Raw genomic sequence first — 14,736 nt, 5'->3', positions numbered from 1 at the left:
CAACGCGAATGAAGAGTCGGCACAGTGGTTAGCACTGTTGCCTCACAGGATGAAGGGTCTCCGTGGACCATCAGGATTTGTATCTCTGGTTAATCTTCTGGTCTGTACACCTGACCAATGCACTTAGATCTGGAGTCGGTCCCCAGGCACTGTACGTTGGCTGCCCACTGCTCCTCCGGGATGGGTTGTGAATGCACAGAACCAATTTCCCCACGTTGTGTGACAAAACATATCTCTTTCTATGTATACAGTTAGCATCTGAGCAGAAACCATGTCATAATTAAGCATTAAATCAGAAACTAAAGTCTGATAAAGTAACAGCTATTCTAAATAACTCTAAGAATACTTATAATGAAAGGCTACTTGAGAAAGAAGTGTTGACTGAGTGTTTCCTTCCTAAATATCTGTGAATCTGAATTTCTCCCCGCCAAAAAATCTCCTCTGATTAATCTGCATAAGGTGCTATCGACGCAAAATCAATAACTAATTAGTTACTGCTTATTGTGTCTCCTCGGGGTAAATTAGTGCAACAAATTGATTTACAATTAGGAACATTATTACTTAACAATTACCTAGCCATTACTTTTCTGTTAGGGACTGTCTGATGATGTTATAGGTTTTTTCCCCATGTTTCATTATGTGTATCCAAGTCCATCAAAACAATATCAGATGTGAGCTTGTACTTCACCTACCGTGATTTACTGGCTCCTGCAAGGTTTACAATAAACCTCAGACCTGCAGGAATACTGTTATAGACAAACAAACCACATTCAAGGTACTTTTTTATCATATGGAGATGCAAGTTTGTGATGTGGCATTTAAATTTCCAAAGAGGAACTAATTATGAAATGCAGCAACGTCACATCAAAAGTATTCAGAAAGTAAGTAAACACTCCTTAGATGTACCATGTGTTTGGATGTTTTTCTTGGTCCCAGGACATCTACGTATGTGTCAGTACAGCTGAGTGTATATTCATGGTTTCAGAACACTGAGGGGTATTTGTGTGTTTGACATTGGTGGTGGATACAAACTATATATGGTCAAATATGATCACTTTGCATATTGTTTAAAGTGAAAATAGATGTATTTGGATCTGGAGTATTAATTTAGGGGAAGTATCGGTACTATTGGGTACGATAGCAAAATGTTGAGATACAGTATAAATCCTGCTGCTCTGATTGTCTTAAAGCGAAACTCGCCAAAAGGCAACCTAGGCTTTTTTTGTGAATGTATATGAGCCAAACCGTCGTGTAAAAGCATAATTACGACGAAAGAGGCACTTTTAAGATTTACCGTATTTTTGTTTTTGGGTCAAACTCTTTTTTAATGGGAGTGCTACAGCTACTTGCGATAGCTAGCGATAGCATCAAAAACGCTATTTTTGAAACACTAAGAAGGCTCGACACAACATGAAACTTTGCTCGTAGTATCACCAGGGTCTCTACACATGAACACGAGCATTGAGAACATTGTTTTTGTACACAGAGTTTACTAAAAAGATAGTTTTTTGAACAACTCACGTTAGCAGATGCTTGCTTCACTAACCACCGTCAGCTGAGAAGTATCGATTTCCGAATGCAACTTAACATGCATGAGAGTTAAGGTGGACTGCTCCTAAAGCTTAGTTCCATATAAATGCATGGATAATTCATGGTTTTGTCATTAGCGAAAAACAATATTGACCTTGAAGTTGAAAAAGGAGCCTCATATAAGAAACAATACTAAAATAAATAGCTGGAAAAGTCACGGTAGATATCGCGTGGATAGCTGTTGCCCAAAGACAGTAGCATTCCAACTTAACTCTCCTCCAGGTTACGTCACATTTGGAAATCGATACTTCTTAGCTGCCAGTACGGCGGCTAGAGGTTTAAAAACTTTCTTTTTTAGTAAACTCTGTATACACAAACAATGTTCTCAATGCTCGTGTTCATGTGTAGGGACCCTGGTGATACTATGAGCAAAGTTTCATGTTGTGTCGAGTCTTCTTAGTGTTTTAAAAATACCGATTTTGATGCTATCACTAAAGTGCCCCTGCACCCCATTGAAAATGAGTTTGACCCGAAAATGAAAATACGATAAATCTTAAAAGTGCCTCTTTTGCCGTAATTATGCATTAACACGAAGGTTTGACTCGGGTACATTTACCAAAAAAGCCTAGGTTGCATTTTGGCGAGAGTTTCGCTTTAATAAAAAACAATGAAAACAAAAGACATACAGCAGTTTGATGAAATCCTGTCCTCCATCCTCCATGTTCAAAGACAAAGTAATGTATTAAAGGTCCCATACTGTAGAAAGTGAGACCGACTGTTTTTTATAATAAAGCTGGTTTAGGTTATACATAAATACTAATACTAAGTTATCAACTTGCTCAATCCACAGAGCGATGCACACAGCCTGTACTCATATGTAATTATGCCTTCAAACCAGCCGTCAGGACTTCGTTAAAGTTGTGATGTCACATCTATACAGTCATCACCCTCAGCAATGTCCTCAGCACGGCCATTGGTTGCAAAAACACCAGCAGCGCTAACGTGGGAACACAGTGGTTGATCACTGCTCTTGCCTGTGTGAGCTGACCAATCAGAGCAGACTGGGCTCTCTGGGAGGGGGGCCTTAAAGGGACGGGAGCCAAAATGGAGCGTTTCAGACAGAGGGTGAAGAGAGGAGCTGCAGCAATGGACAGAATGAAAACAAAAAAGTAAAGCATGTTAATATTTTCCCATAGACACAAGAAATAAAAGTATGAAACTGAAAATAAGCCTAATGTGGGACCTTTAATATTCCATTCACACCATGAATAGTCACGTTTGTTGACTTTCTTCCTCACTCTCTTATCTATCATCTGATAAAACATTTGGGATAATGTAAGTAGACAACTCAACAAAATACTTTTTTAGACTATGAGTGCAAGAATGTCACGTACTATATCTCTAATACTCAGTGATAACCAGTGAGGTCAAAATATTATCTTGTAGTAAGATGCTGATGATGGTCAGCCGGCCAAAGCATTTGTCTCTTTGGTATTTTTTTTATCTGTAAAGCGAGTTGGGCTCCTTGAGAGGCGCTACATAAATTAAAGTTATTATTATTATTATTACTTCTTACACAATGTCAGCATCTTTTGATTCAATTAATGCATCTTGTCAACCAAAACCAAGCTTCAATCTTTTAAAGCTAATTAACATTTAAAGAAGAACATTTTATATCAGATGAACAAAAATACAGCACTTTGCTTTTTACCATTATTTTTTTCTTTTTTTGCACAATCTACAATTCAGCCCCCACATTATTTCTTATCTGCTCTCTTATCTCCTGTGCCACAAAAAAAAAAAAAAAAAAATCTATGCACAGTTGGAGTGTCAGCGAAAATACTTGGCCCCATAATATCATTCTACAAGCTGAGGTTGATTATGATAGTGAAATTGGCAGCGAGGCGTGGAATATCCCCTCCGGTGATTTTCAAACTCCAACTCATTTCACGGGCCATCTCTGGGTCCCGATCTCTGGGACTGGGTTCACTTGGCTCTGGCCCCTGTGCTACTGATGTCTTGATTGCTGTTTCATAGACTTTCACGTGTCAATGCAGCAACGCCGAAGGGACCTGCGAGGAGGAAGTGATGCAACCACAGAGACGTGTAAGAGCGGCTTGACAACAGAAACACTGTGGTTCACTGACCTCAAAGGAAGCACGAGGAAGGGAGAAAGAGAGAGAGACATAGAAACACAGAGAGAGAGAGACTGTTTTATTGGCGGTCAGAGGGTCTAAATGTCAGATGCGACAGTTTGGAGCATGAATGTCAAACCGGTGCTCGGGTATTTCTGCACATACGTGGTTTCGTTTCTCATGTGTCTGTCCAACCAATAACAGTGCACGCAATACGCAACGCGGTGTTATAACGTGACAACAACTGAAATAAACATTAATCAGGTTAACAGCAGGTGAAACAAAAACCAGGATGCTGTGTTATCTGAATTTCAAAGCTAAACAGTGACAATTTAATTGCTGCTGCCAAAATGTTTGATTTTAAGTAAATTAGATCAGTGGCTAAAAAAACAGTCTCGGTAAATGGAGCTTTATCTGTAAGTCAAGGCCATTAGCAGCCCTAGTCTGAGTCGCCTTGGGGCTCTGTAATTAACTCTGCTCAAGCGCAGCTAAACATTTTTGACATTTTTCCTAGTCCAGAATTAACTGTCACAGCAGAGGGAGAAAGTAACCATCTTGTCACATTGAGTTTATCTGAAACGCTGTCCTCCTCTGTTTCTCTCCCTCTCTCTCTCTCTCTCTCTCTCTCTCTCCCTATGTCTCTCTCTGACACACATACTTTCAGACATGCGCGCACACACACACACACACACACACACACACACACACACTCCCAACCTGGATCTCATTTCAGTAATGTTTCATGATGAGCGAGATGATGGAAAGTGTGACTAGACCCTAATGTTTTGAATGTTTGGGTGGCGCCGTCATCAGGTTACATTACGCTGCTAATTGTTAGTCAAAAATGCGCTCCTCCTGCTTGTATGTATGGAGCAGAGATCTGGTGGCTCATCGCGAGGTGAGGTCACACAGCGCAAATAAAAAAATCTCTTACGCAAGTGGAGGGGAAAATAGCTGGAAAATACATATCCGTCATTTTGTGTTTTTTTCTATCTTCATGGTTAAAATGATGCTCGTATGGACAATCATGCACTCCCCTCACGCACACCCACGCCGCGCGGAGGCCGTGTAGGAACGGCAGACTCACCTGATTGGTTTAGGTGAGCAACAGAAAAATGAGTCGGCTGATGTGAATGGAAAGGCCCAAGGTACCGTAAACATGTAGCACGCCGCATGACAACTCCCAAGCCATCCAGGAACTGCCTGGTTTCCAGTAAAGAGTTATTTCTCTGTCACCTCAAGATGCAGTTAGCGTTTGATGTGCGATTCGTCAGGAACAAGGAGTTACCACGTTGCCACCGTCGCTTGGGGTTAGACCGCACACAAGATGAAGATGTTGGCTTTTTATAGGTTGTGTGATAAGCTCAGTAAACGTGATAATTAGCAAATACACTTCAAACATAAATATATGATGAGAGATTTGTTTTTTCACACAGCATAAACACTACATAATGTAAATATTTTACCATGAAATAACAGCTTTACAATAATTTTGGCATTACACAGATTTGTAAGAGGGTGAATGGTGTCACTCAGTCCCACTCTGAGTCCAGATCGCTTTCCCCCCAGAGAGGTGTTTTGGCTTTACAGCACTGTGTCACACAATACCAACCATGTCGGTGAAACTGGATCATATTTTATGGAGATAACATCTCTTGGTTTCCCCTCTGATGTCCTCTTGCTGCTTTGTTTCCTAATGGACAGATAGCTTTATTTGTTGCTAAAGTAACCGCTAACTGTGGCTAACTGATGTTGCTGTTAGCTAGTTAGCTCACCTGACATTACACCTGACAATGTCACAGAATTCTGGCATGTGTAGTTGGTGGTGTTGCACTCAGACACAGAGGGGGTGGCAAAAAAAATATACATAATGCTGCTTTAATATAAGACAAAATCACCTAGACAGTTGCATTTCGGGGAGCTATAGGGAGTTGTTTCCAGCAAATTTTGCCTGTTTCATTGGCAGATTTTAATTTTCTTTATTACAAGCAAGAAAAAGCGTATATTTAATGCTTTGTTCCTAATTTTTAGAGCAAAATTATGTAGAAATTAACATTGTGTGTGATTGTGAGGTGCCCCCCAAAATTTCTGAGTGCATCACCACTGTGGCAACTACAAATTCCAGATCTGTAACAATTTGTCAGACTTAACATAGGTGCTAAATACAAACAACAATAACAATGTTTTGGTCTGAAGTAACTGCTAACTGTGGCTAACTGAAGCTGCTGAAGTTACCTTACCTGACCTGGGATTTGTAGTTGACATAGTGCTGCCAATTTCTATATAATATTGCTTTAAAGGTGCAGTATGTAAGAATTTCAACATTCACAGTTCAAGCTAAAAGGGGGCAGCATATCACCAGAGTAACCGCTAACTGCTGCTAATTGTAGCTGTTGTTGGAGTCATGGGAATTGAGAGCACAGAGGGAGTGTTGGTGTATTTTAAGGTACAAAGTGGCTAGGTGCTAGCTGGTTAGCATGCTAAATTCAATGATATCTCTGCAACACAATACACAGATGTCTTTGGCATGACATCTAACCTGTAATTATTCACAATATGTTGATAATATTAGTTAATGTTCAAATGTTTTAATCTAAAAAATATTTCATATTGCACCTTTAATATAAGCGATCACCTCACAGTTGCATGGCAGAGATATAAGAATGTGTTTTGAGACAGTTTTCACTTGTTTCATTGGCAGAAGCAAGACACCTTGTATTCATTGTTTTTTTTCTTATTATTTTTAAGTGCTATTGTTGTTGTTTTTTACAATACACACTTGTATTTTACTGATTATTGTTGGACCTAATTACATTATGCGGAAGGTTTCGACAAATTACCTCAACAAAAACAAATTGACAATCTGTCATTATCCCACCTCATAATGTGGATCAACACAAAAGGTGCTGAATATTGATGACATTACTTGTACCTCTTTCAATAAACTTATTAAATCCTCCCTCTTGGCAGCCGTACAATATCCAGTACAAAAACAATCTGCCGTCACCCAAATTTCGTGTCAAGCAGATGGTGAAATGAAAGTAGCTAACAAAGCTATAAAGTCGACAGCGATTTCTACTCAAACAGCACAGCTGCAAGAGAGGGTTTCCAGACTATTCAAGAGCTTTTTAATGATGGTAGAGTTGACCTCAGACTTTGCCCACGCAAATTACTCATTTGGTGCATAATAGACCATTTCTGCTAGGTTTCATTTATTGAGAAGACAACGTTTTCAATCATTCCATCGTCCTGGACAGTCGCGATGAGTAAGTCGGGGAGGTTATGAAAGCCACATGATAATGTCTGACTAGCCTAAATGAAATACCACCAAGGAAAAGTCAATATGGTGCAAATTCCCCCTGATGAACGCACATTAAACCAATCACTGCGCGTTAGCCTTTCAGTCGCCCACGGAACATTACCCCGCGCTGTAATTATACCACATATTCCATATATTACTTTGAATGAAAGAAGTCCAATTACAATCCTTTTACTCTGTCTCTCGGTGTGCTGGCTGATGCCTCCATAAGAGTCTGTGATTAAATTACTCAGGGGAAAGCACTCACATTTTATATGACAACCCCTGACGCATCGCTCAGCCACGAATTCCCCAACCGGCAGCAAATCTTCTGAGAGGCACCGACTGTGGACAGGTGGATCCAGATGACTGAGAGGGGCCGAGAGACAAGCTTTCCTTCTAGCTTTACGCCTCGTGCTATTATTCTCCGTCCCTTTCTTACTGATGTAGAGCTAACTTACCTGTCATACATATTGTACCATCTGACAGGAACATTAGGAGGAGCGTCACTTCATTTTTTTGACCTCCCTCCACCGGCATTTTGTTTTCTTTCTGCTCGGCTGTCAGAAGGTTTAAGAAAACACAACGCTTGTAAGCCGTGTGTATCCACAAAGCACGAGGGCTGTACCTGTGAACGTAGGGGCTCTCCAGACTAAATCATAACCAGACAGGGCTTATTCAAAACTTTTGTTTTGCCATTGTCTGTTTGAAGTAGCTTTAGCACAAGCTTTGATACCCACCCGCCGACTGCCCTTCTTTCAGTTGAAATACAGTCAAAGGCTTTAAATGAATATACAGTAACTACCTACTCCCACATGTTCCACTGGGGCTGAAAATTCCCTCATCTGAGACGAGCGTTGCTGCTGCAGACTGTAGGTGTTTCTGCGCTGATGAACACTGGACATGGGCAGCGTGAGAGAAACCCTGTCGAAGGCACACAAACAGCAAAGTAAGAACTTTACATAACACCCAAGCGCTAGTTTATTTAAGAATTTTTATTCCCCCCGCCGATGCACGGGAGTCATTTTAGGCAAAGAGTGTGAAAAGTGGGGGGCTCCAGAAAATCTCCTCTCGTATTTTCACAGCAGAAGAAATTCAAAAAAAAAAGTTGCTCAGGTCACGCTGGAATGTGAAATGTGAGTTCTGGGAAGACATGGGGGCCAGACAGACACAGGGGCCCTCTTCTGACAAGGAAGGAACCTTTAACCTGTCAATCACGTCACTCCTCTGTCAATAGCTGTTTAATCCTCTGCTGAAAGCTGGTAGGTTGCAGGATCTCGAAGGCAGACGGGAGGTTAAAGGTGGAGTGAATGACAATCCCACCCCCGGACAGCGAGAGCATTCGCCAATCGTCCCAGCATAGTTGGCTGAGAGGTAAGAATCTCATTGGTTTTTTTTGTTGTTTTTTTTTTTTTTTTTGTGAAACCAGACATCTGAGTTTTTAATATCAAGGCAGCAGCTCTGCTTGTGACAGTGATACTGATGAAAGTGATACTGAGGGGAAATGCAAAAATGCCTCTTATCAACTTCTGCAGATGGTATAAAATGTCTTTTGCCTGAGAGCGGATTCTTCAAGCTTTGCTAGCCATCCAAAAAAAAAAAAAAAAGAAATCCATGTTTTAAAGTGTATTGCTTTATACTCTGACTGCATGGGAGAGAAGAAGACAGAGACAGTTGAATCAATTGTGGTTATATGTGTGGGTATAAACAAATCATAATGAAATGAGCACAGTGAAGACAATGCTCTCGTTTTGAACAAAAATACATTCCAGCTTATATAAGCCTTATCATCTCCATGACAACGGCTTTACTGGTAACACGCAGACGTATTTGTGTATAGCTGCGGCAATGTCTTCCAATTGAATTAAGCTGCACCTGTGCACATTATGGATGGAAATAATAGACTGAGAGCAACTGTTACAGTGAGCCTGTTGCTGACTAGATGTGGGCATGAGACTGTTTGATTACCGAGTACTGAGAGTACATTTTTTTTGTCACTGATGACAGAAATGAAAAGAGACTAATTAGCTGATAAATGAAAGTGATGACTGGATAACAAATGTTTCATTCGGGTAGTATCAATTCACTGTTTTCTGCGAGAAGAAATATGACTAATAGGTCGTGTTTTTACAATGTTTTTAAAACCAAGCCCTTGATCTCTGATTAGTTATCTTGCACAATCTATTTTTCGTGCTTCAGAATCCGTCATCAGTCAGCCACATGTTAATGGTGGTAAAAACCGAGCTTTGTGTTTTCTTCCTGGTGCAACACTACAGGCAAACAAAATTAAATACATTTTCAAACCTGAGTATGAAACTTTAATAACCCAAACACTAACCCCCACCGGCATTTAAATAAACAGCTGCACCCTGAACTTTTCCCACTTTGTTTACCACTGGGATATAGAACTAAACACCGGATTAGTGTAAAGGGCACCCCAGCTGAGATCCATGCACAGAATATTGGATCAGAACCTCTGGTAAGATGCATAAGATGAATAAGACGTGGTGAAGACAGGCTTCTCTCTGGTAGGACACGAATAATTGGAGAATGTTATGCCAGCTCTGTCAATACATTTTCTCCCAGGATAACAGTCCTGTGCCGATGAATATTTATGACTAATACGGCTATTCGTAATAAATATTTTATGATACTTAATTCACCGAGCTGGTCATATAGAATAAAGGTTCAAGAGTTCAAGAGATTGAAAGGTGTTTGTACCATTCATCCGCTCAACTTCAATGTATTCATTCAGCAAACATAAATTCTGACTTGCAGTTATGCCACTTCAAATTAGTTTTATGCATGGACTTAAAATTTGGTTCATTATCTCTTACCAATATATATTTATAGTGTCCTATAATGAGTCATTACAGGCAACACCTAGGTGTTTAGGAATTAGGTATTTGTTGTTTGTAATTTAACTGGAGATGAACTTTACAGCCAGTATAAAAGGCTGTTTATATATTATGATACGCTGCAGTAATAATCCAGATATATTGAATTGAATATTGAAAGTTGAATTGTAATTCTGAGGGAATCTTTAGTAGACTTTTTAACAGGAGCTTTTAACCAGGAAGGGCAGGGGCTAGCCGGTTAGCATCCTAATTTAAATAGATATCTCTAACACAATGCCTAGGGCCGTTATTTCCTCACTTTGTCGTTTTCATAGTTAACTAATATTCTTATCGCACCTTAAGAAATAGTCAGTTTACTCTTGTACTGCACATGGCAAAAAAAGCCGCAGATTCTCTCATTTGAGTTTGTCATTTCCATCAGTCATCAGGTTCATATTCGTCAGTTAATCATATCAGCTCTAATACTGCATATAGTGACCATATTAAAGGGTCTAAACTGTGTAAGAGTGGCTCAACATCCCTTGATAGAGGTCCAGTGCTCCAAATAAAACAGTCCGTGATTCATCTATTACTTTTATGGGTACACTGGGAACACGCCACAGTAAACAGAACAGGTTGTTCACAACAGCAGGAACTGCTACCCTGTAAAGCTGCTATTCACTTGAAGGCATCTGTTTTCAATATTACCTTCAAATCCATCAGGCACGAAAAAGGATCGCACAAAAGGACATGACAATGCTGAATCGATGATAATGATGCAGATGTTGGAAATAATTGAGGCGCTCTGGTAAGCGTTGTGATTGCTAAGGAAACATTTATGATTGAGGGGGAGGCTGACGGACGCGGATCAAAGAGGAAGACTAAATGCTTTGTCTTTTTAACACAAAGTAGAAATTTTAATTTGCGATCCTTGGAGGGGGGGGGGGGACACATTGGAGGTGTGTGTCTGATTCAGTAATAGAACCGGGTGAGATAAAAGCAAAACCCTGTAATGCGCCGTGACACGCGGCTCACATCAAGAGCAGAGAGAAGAAATCGCAAAAATGTTCTTCTGATAAAAAAGCCATGTTTTCTGTCAAATATTAATGACTCCATGAAAGGCTTTACTCATAACAGCAGCTATGCTGAATTTATAACGGGGGCACAGTTACACAGAATAGTGATAAATAACTTCTCCCAGCTCTCACAACCACACCCCTTTTCTCTTTTAATACACGACATAGGCAGTCACATCTGTCTCTGTGTGTGTGTCTCTCTCTCTCTCTCTCTCACACACTCACACACACACACACACACACACACACACCCACACACACACACACACACAAACACACAATGTTTTTGTTCAGGAACACTGTGTATGTGCATGTGCGTGTGCATGTGTGTTGCTCTGCAGCAGCTCTGACTTATTTTTCACTTTTCCCTTTAACTTCCTGTGAGTCACCAGCAGCGGAGGAAATACTTTACAGCTGTACCTTTATTTTTTATGTGAAAAACACGGGCTTAATGCACACGGAGAACAAAAGCAGGAATCTGGTACAATGTTTTGCTTCACTTGTAAATTCCTGTGCACCTACTTAATTTGCTTTGCTACTCAATGGTAAAGTGCGGTTATAGAGCTGTTACATAACCTTTGCTTATTTAAGTATGTCATGAGCCCAGAGTGGCTTATGTAACTTTACAAGATGGTATAAATCTGTAGATCCTCTCCTCTTTTTCACTTATCTAAAAATCCAAGATACATCTTTTGTGCTGGTGGAAATTACTCGCAGAGAATCTGTGAGAGAGTATCCTTGATTGTCACGCATGAGATTAGTTCCTCTAAAGTGGATGGTGTCTCTCTTTTTTTTTTCTTTTTCACCACAATAAATGTGATGCAGCGCAGTGCCGGCCGCAAATGCTTCCTGTCGCAAGTGAGATGCAGGGAGGAAAAGAAGAGATGAAGATATTCTTTATTTCACATATTCATAATTAATGTTTTTCCAAGTCGCCACACAAAGAATGAGAAAGTCCTTTGATGACAGCAGAGCTTGATGGCTGCTCGCTCGTTTGCCATTCACAGAACTACACGGAGAGGGATTAAGAAAATGAGAGACGTCTGTAGAGTTTTGCGTTATGATTTGTCAGAATTTGGTCTCTGTAAAAAAAAAAAAAAAAAAAAAAGCACATAAAAAGCACCAACCTTCCCTTGGAGTAATTCTGTGATATAGTCAAGATAAACCTGTCAGCGTGAATGCTTCTGGATGAGTGGTTGGAATGTTGCCGCTGCATTACATAACCCACAGGCATTCAGTCTGATTCATGGATCTAAGAGTATGGAAGAATGAACTGTTTACCTCGCTCCATTTGAATCCATTTCTGAAGTGGAACCGCAGATATAAAACATTTTTGTCAGAACTCCATCTAGTGTCAAATCTTTACCATGGAACTTAGACCTACTATGATCTTAGATTTACAAGGCCCTTTTTGACCTACTTACATAACAAAATACTTTGTTGCCTAGCTGCCTCGATGGCAGTTGACGTTTCTGCAAACCACGGACACAAATGAGTGTGTCATAGGCTTTGTGCCATATTGATATTTTGACAAAACGTGTAATTTCTGTCACGGACATTTCTATAATGGGCGAGAAGGCTAAGCCAGTGGCTGCAGTTTCAACATTTTAAAGCAAAATTAACAACAGTGGTGTTGCACTCAGAAACTGTGGGGGGTGCCATATAGTGCAGTGCAGTTTCTCCATAGTGTTGCTTTCAAGTGCAACACAATATTTTTAAGGTAACCTTGGGACAATTTTGAGCTGTGGTATTTAAAGCCAAAAAACATGATATTTTACTAACCCAAACCAAGTGGTTTTTGTGCCTAAACCTAACCAGATCATAAGCACAGCGCTGTTGCAAATTAAAATTTCGTCAAGCTGTAGTTTGCAGAAACAGACATTGTTAAAACATTTATTCTGGCAATTGGGTTGTTAGTTGGACATGCAAAGTGGATGGTATTCAAGCATAATCAAGTATCTGAGAAGAACTTCACGTTTGGACGTTCACGTGATAAATGTATGAATGGATTTCAAAGTCACAGCCAAGAGGGAGCGATGCCATGGTTACGTCACACAGTTCAGGCCGCAATTATGAGCAACTGGAATATCGATTTACATCAATTCAATTTTTGAAAGCGAAGATATCCCCTGCTTGGTAAGAATACCTAACTGTCAAAAAAACAACATTAAAGTCATTACATCTAAATAAATTCCATTATTTACGCTAATCGGTAAAGCTCAGTTTGTCTCGGAGTCAAAATTGTTCCATCAAAAATTCTAAAATCAAGATCAGGCAACTGTATGCTAACGCATTAGGATTTTTTTACTTTATGAAGTGTGTTTCTCATGTTGTTGAGGGGTTCTTCTGCCCCCAGGTGGCCATAAATCAATCAATGCAACTTTAAATCTCAGCTACCTTATATTCTAGCGCCATTTTCTTTATAGCATCTTTAGAATGAAATGTACATATGATGCATATTATATATATATATATTTCAGAAATGTATAAATAGTGCAATGATGTGACAATGTTTTGTGCTCATATTCATCAGGGGTTTTTTTTTGGTCGATTTCTGTGTGAACATTCATCTGCCATACAGGAAGTTGATATAAGCAGAACCAACACTTGTTGCACTAACGGTAGTTCTGACACTCGGTTCACCATATAAATAAATCATTTTGTGGCATTTAATTGGATCCTTCTTTACACTGTATCTCTCATCTTTTACTCCTCATATTTCAGCCCCTCTAGCTGTCAGAGCAGCCAGGGACATTTTAAAATCTTTTTGTGTCAGCCTTGTTTGGCTCGCTGCCTGCCCCCACAGGTCAGCTAGCCACCGGGAAAACTCCAGGCACTCCAGATGGCCGGTCCTCTTATGAAAGCAAGTTACCAAGCCCTTTTGAACATCAGTGCATACTACATTTCAAATGATATTTCACTGCTTTAGTCGTCAGTAATATTGCCAGATCAAATGTTGTCTGCAGTGGTAGAGTTGTGACTGTTCTCAAAAAATGATGATGGGAGTTTTAGTACTTTCAGTTTTGGATAAATGATAAAAAAATTAAAACTAGTCACTTCCTCTCAAATCTATGTGTCAACACAATTTTCCAAATCACCCTAAGACAAAAAAAAATCCCATATCAACAAAATCGTAAGTGTGGGCAAGATATACTGTAAGGCAGGAAGTTTCTGAGTTCTTTGCTTCCTGTAGGCTGCCATTTGTTGTGGTGGAAACTATGAAACAATCATGTATGGATTTAGTTTGATCCTCCACAGTCGGCATTTTCTAGACCAAATATATTGGGGCAACCAGGCCTGTGCTGCTTTCAAAGGCCCCACATGTGAACTGAAAAATGCTAAACCCCCACTGTCCAATATAGCTCAGTCAGATGATCCTCGTCATACGACTGTGGCGTGTTTACAAGGTATTTGGTGCAGATTGTAATCATACATCACATGAACTGGACCAATGAAAATGCCACGGCAGGATGTAAATAATGGAAACCAAGCATAAACACCATTGTTCTTACAAAGCAGCCTGGGACATGATGTTCATCGCAGACCATCATATGTGCTGTATACATTACACCGAAGTTACATATTATTTACAGTTTATCTGGGTCAGTATTTGCTCGTTGTCTATGTTGTATGTAAATATTCCAAAGCAGTTCCCTTGTGGTGATAATCTGTAAACTTGAACCACCTGATTAGTTTTAAATTGCCGTGACACAAAATATCTTATTAGACCAGGAAGTGCAGATTAAACCTGAACGTCAGGTCATTCGTGAGATGCAGCCCACAAAAGTGGGTTCAGATTACCTGGGAGGACACACTACTCCCTCAGAGCTCTTTAGCTATATTTAGCTGTAGGTGCTAAT

General features: G+C 40.0%; 1 protein-coding gene across 1 annotated transcript in view; it reads left to right on the top strand.

Moving 5' to 3' along the window:
- The first annotated feature begins 8,226 nt into the window (after window positions 1-8,226).
- tox2 (TOX high mobility group box family member 2) overlaps window positions 8,227-14,736 on the top strand; it is a 131,684-nt gene continuing 125,174 nt past the window's right edge. The window contains exon 1 of the mRNA XM_030420822.1: window positions 8,227-8,337. The gene's annotated coding sequence lies outside the window, so the exon portion shown is untranslated. The remainder of the gene's footprint in view (window positions 8,338-14,736) is intronic.

Source organism: Sparus aurata, chromosome 6, assembly GCF_900880675.1.
Source record: "Sparus aurata chromosome 6, fSpaAur1.1, whole genome shotgun sequence".
Lineage (NCBI taxonomy): Eukaryota > Metazoa > Chordata > Actinopteri > Spariformes > Sparidae > Sparus > Sparus aurata.
This window is presented reverse-complemented; position numbering and strand designations above follow the sequence as displayed.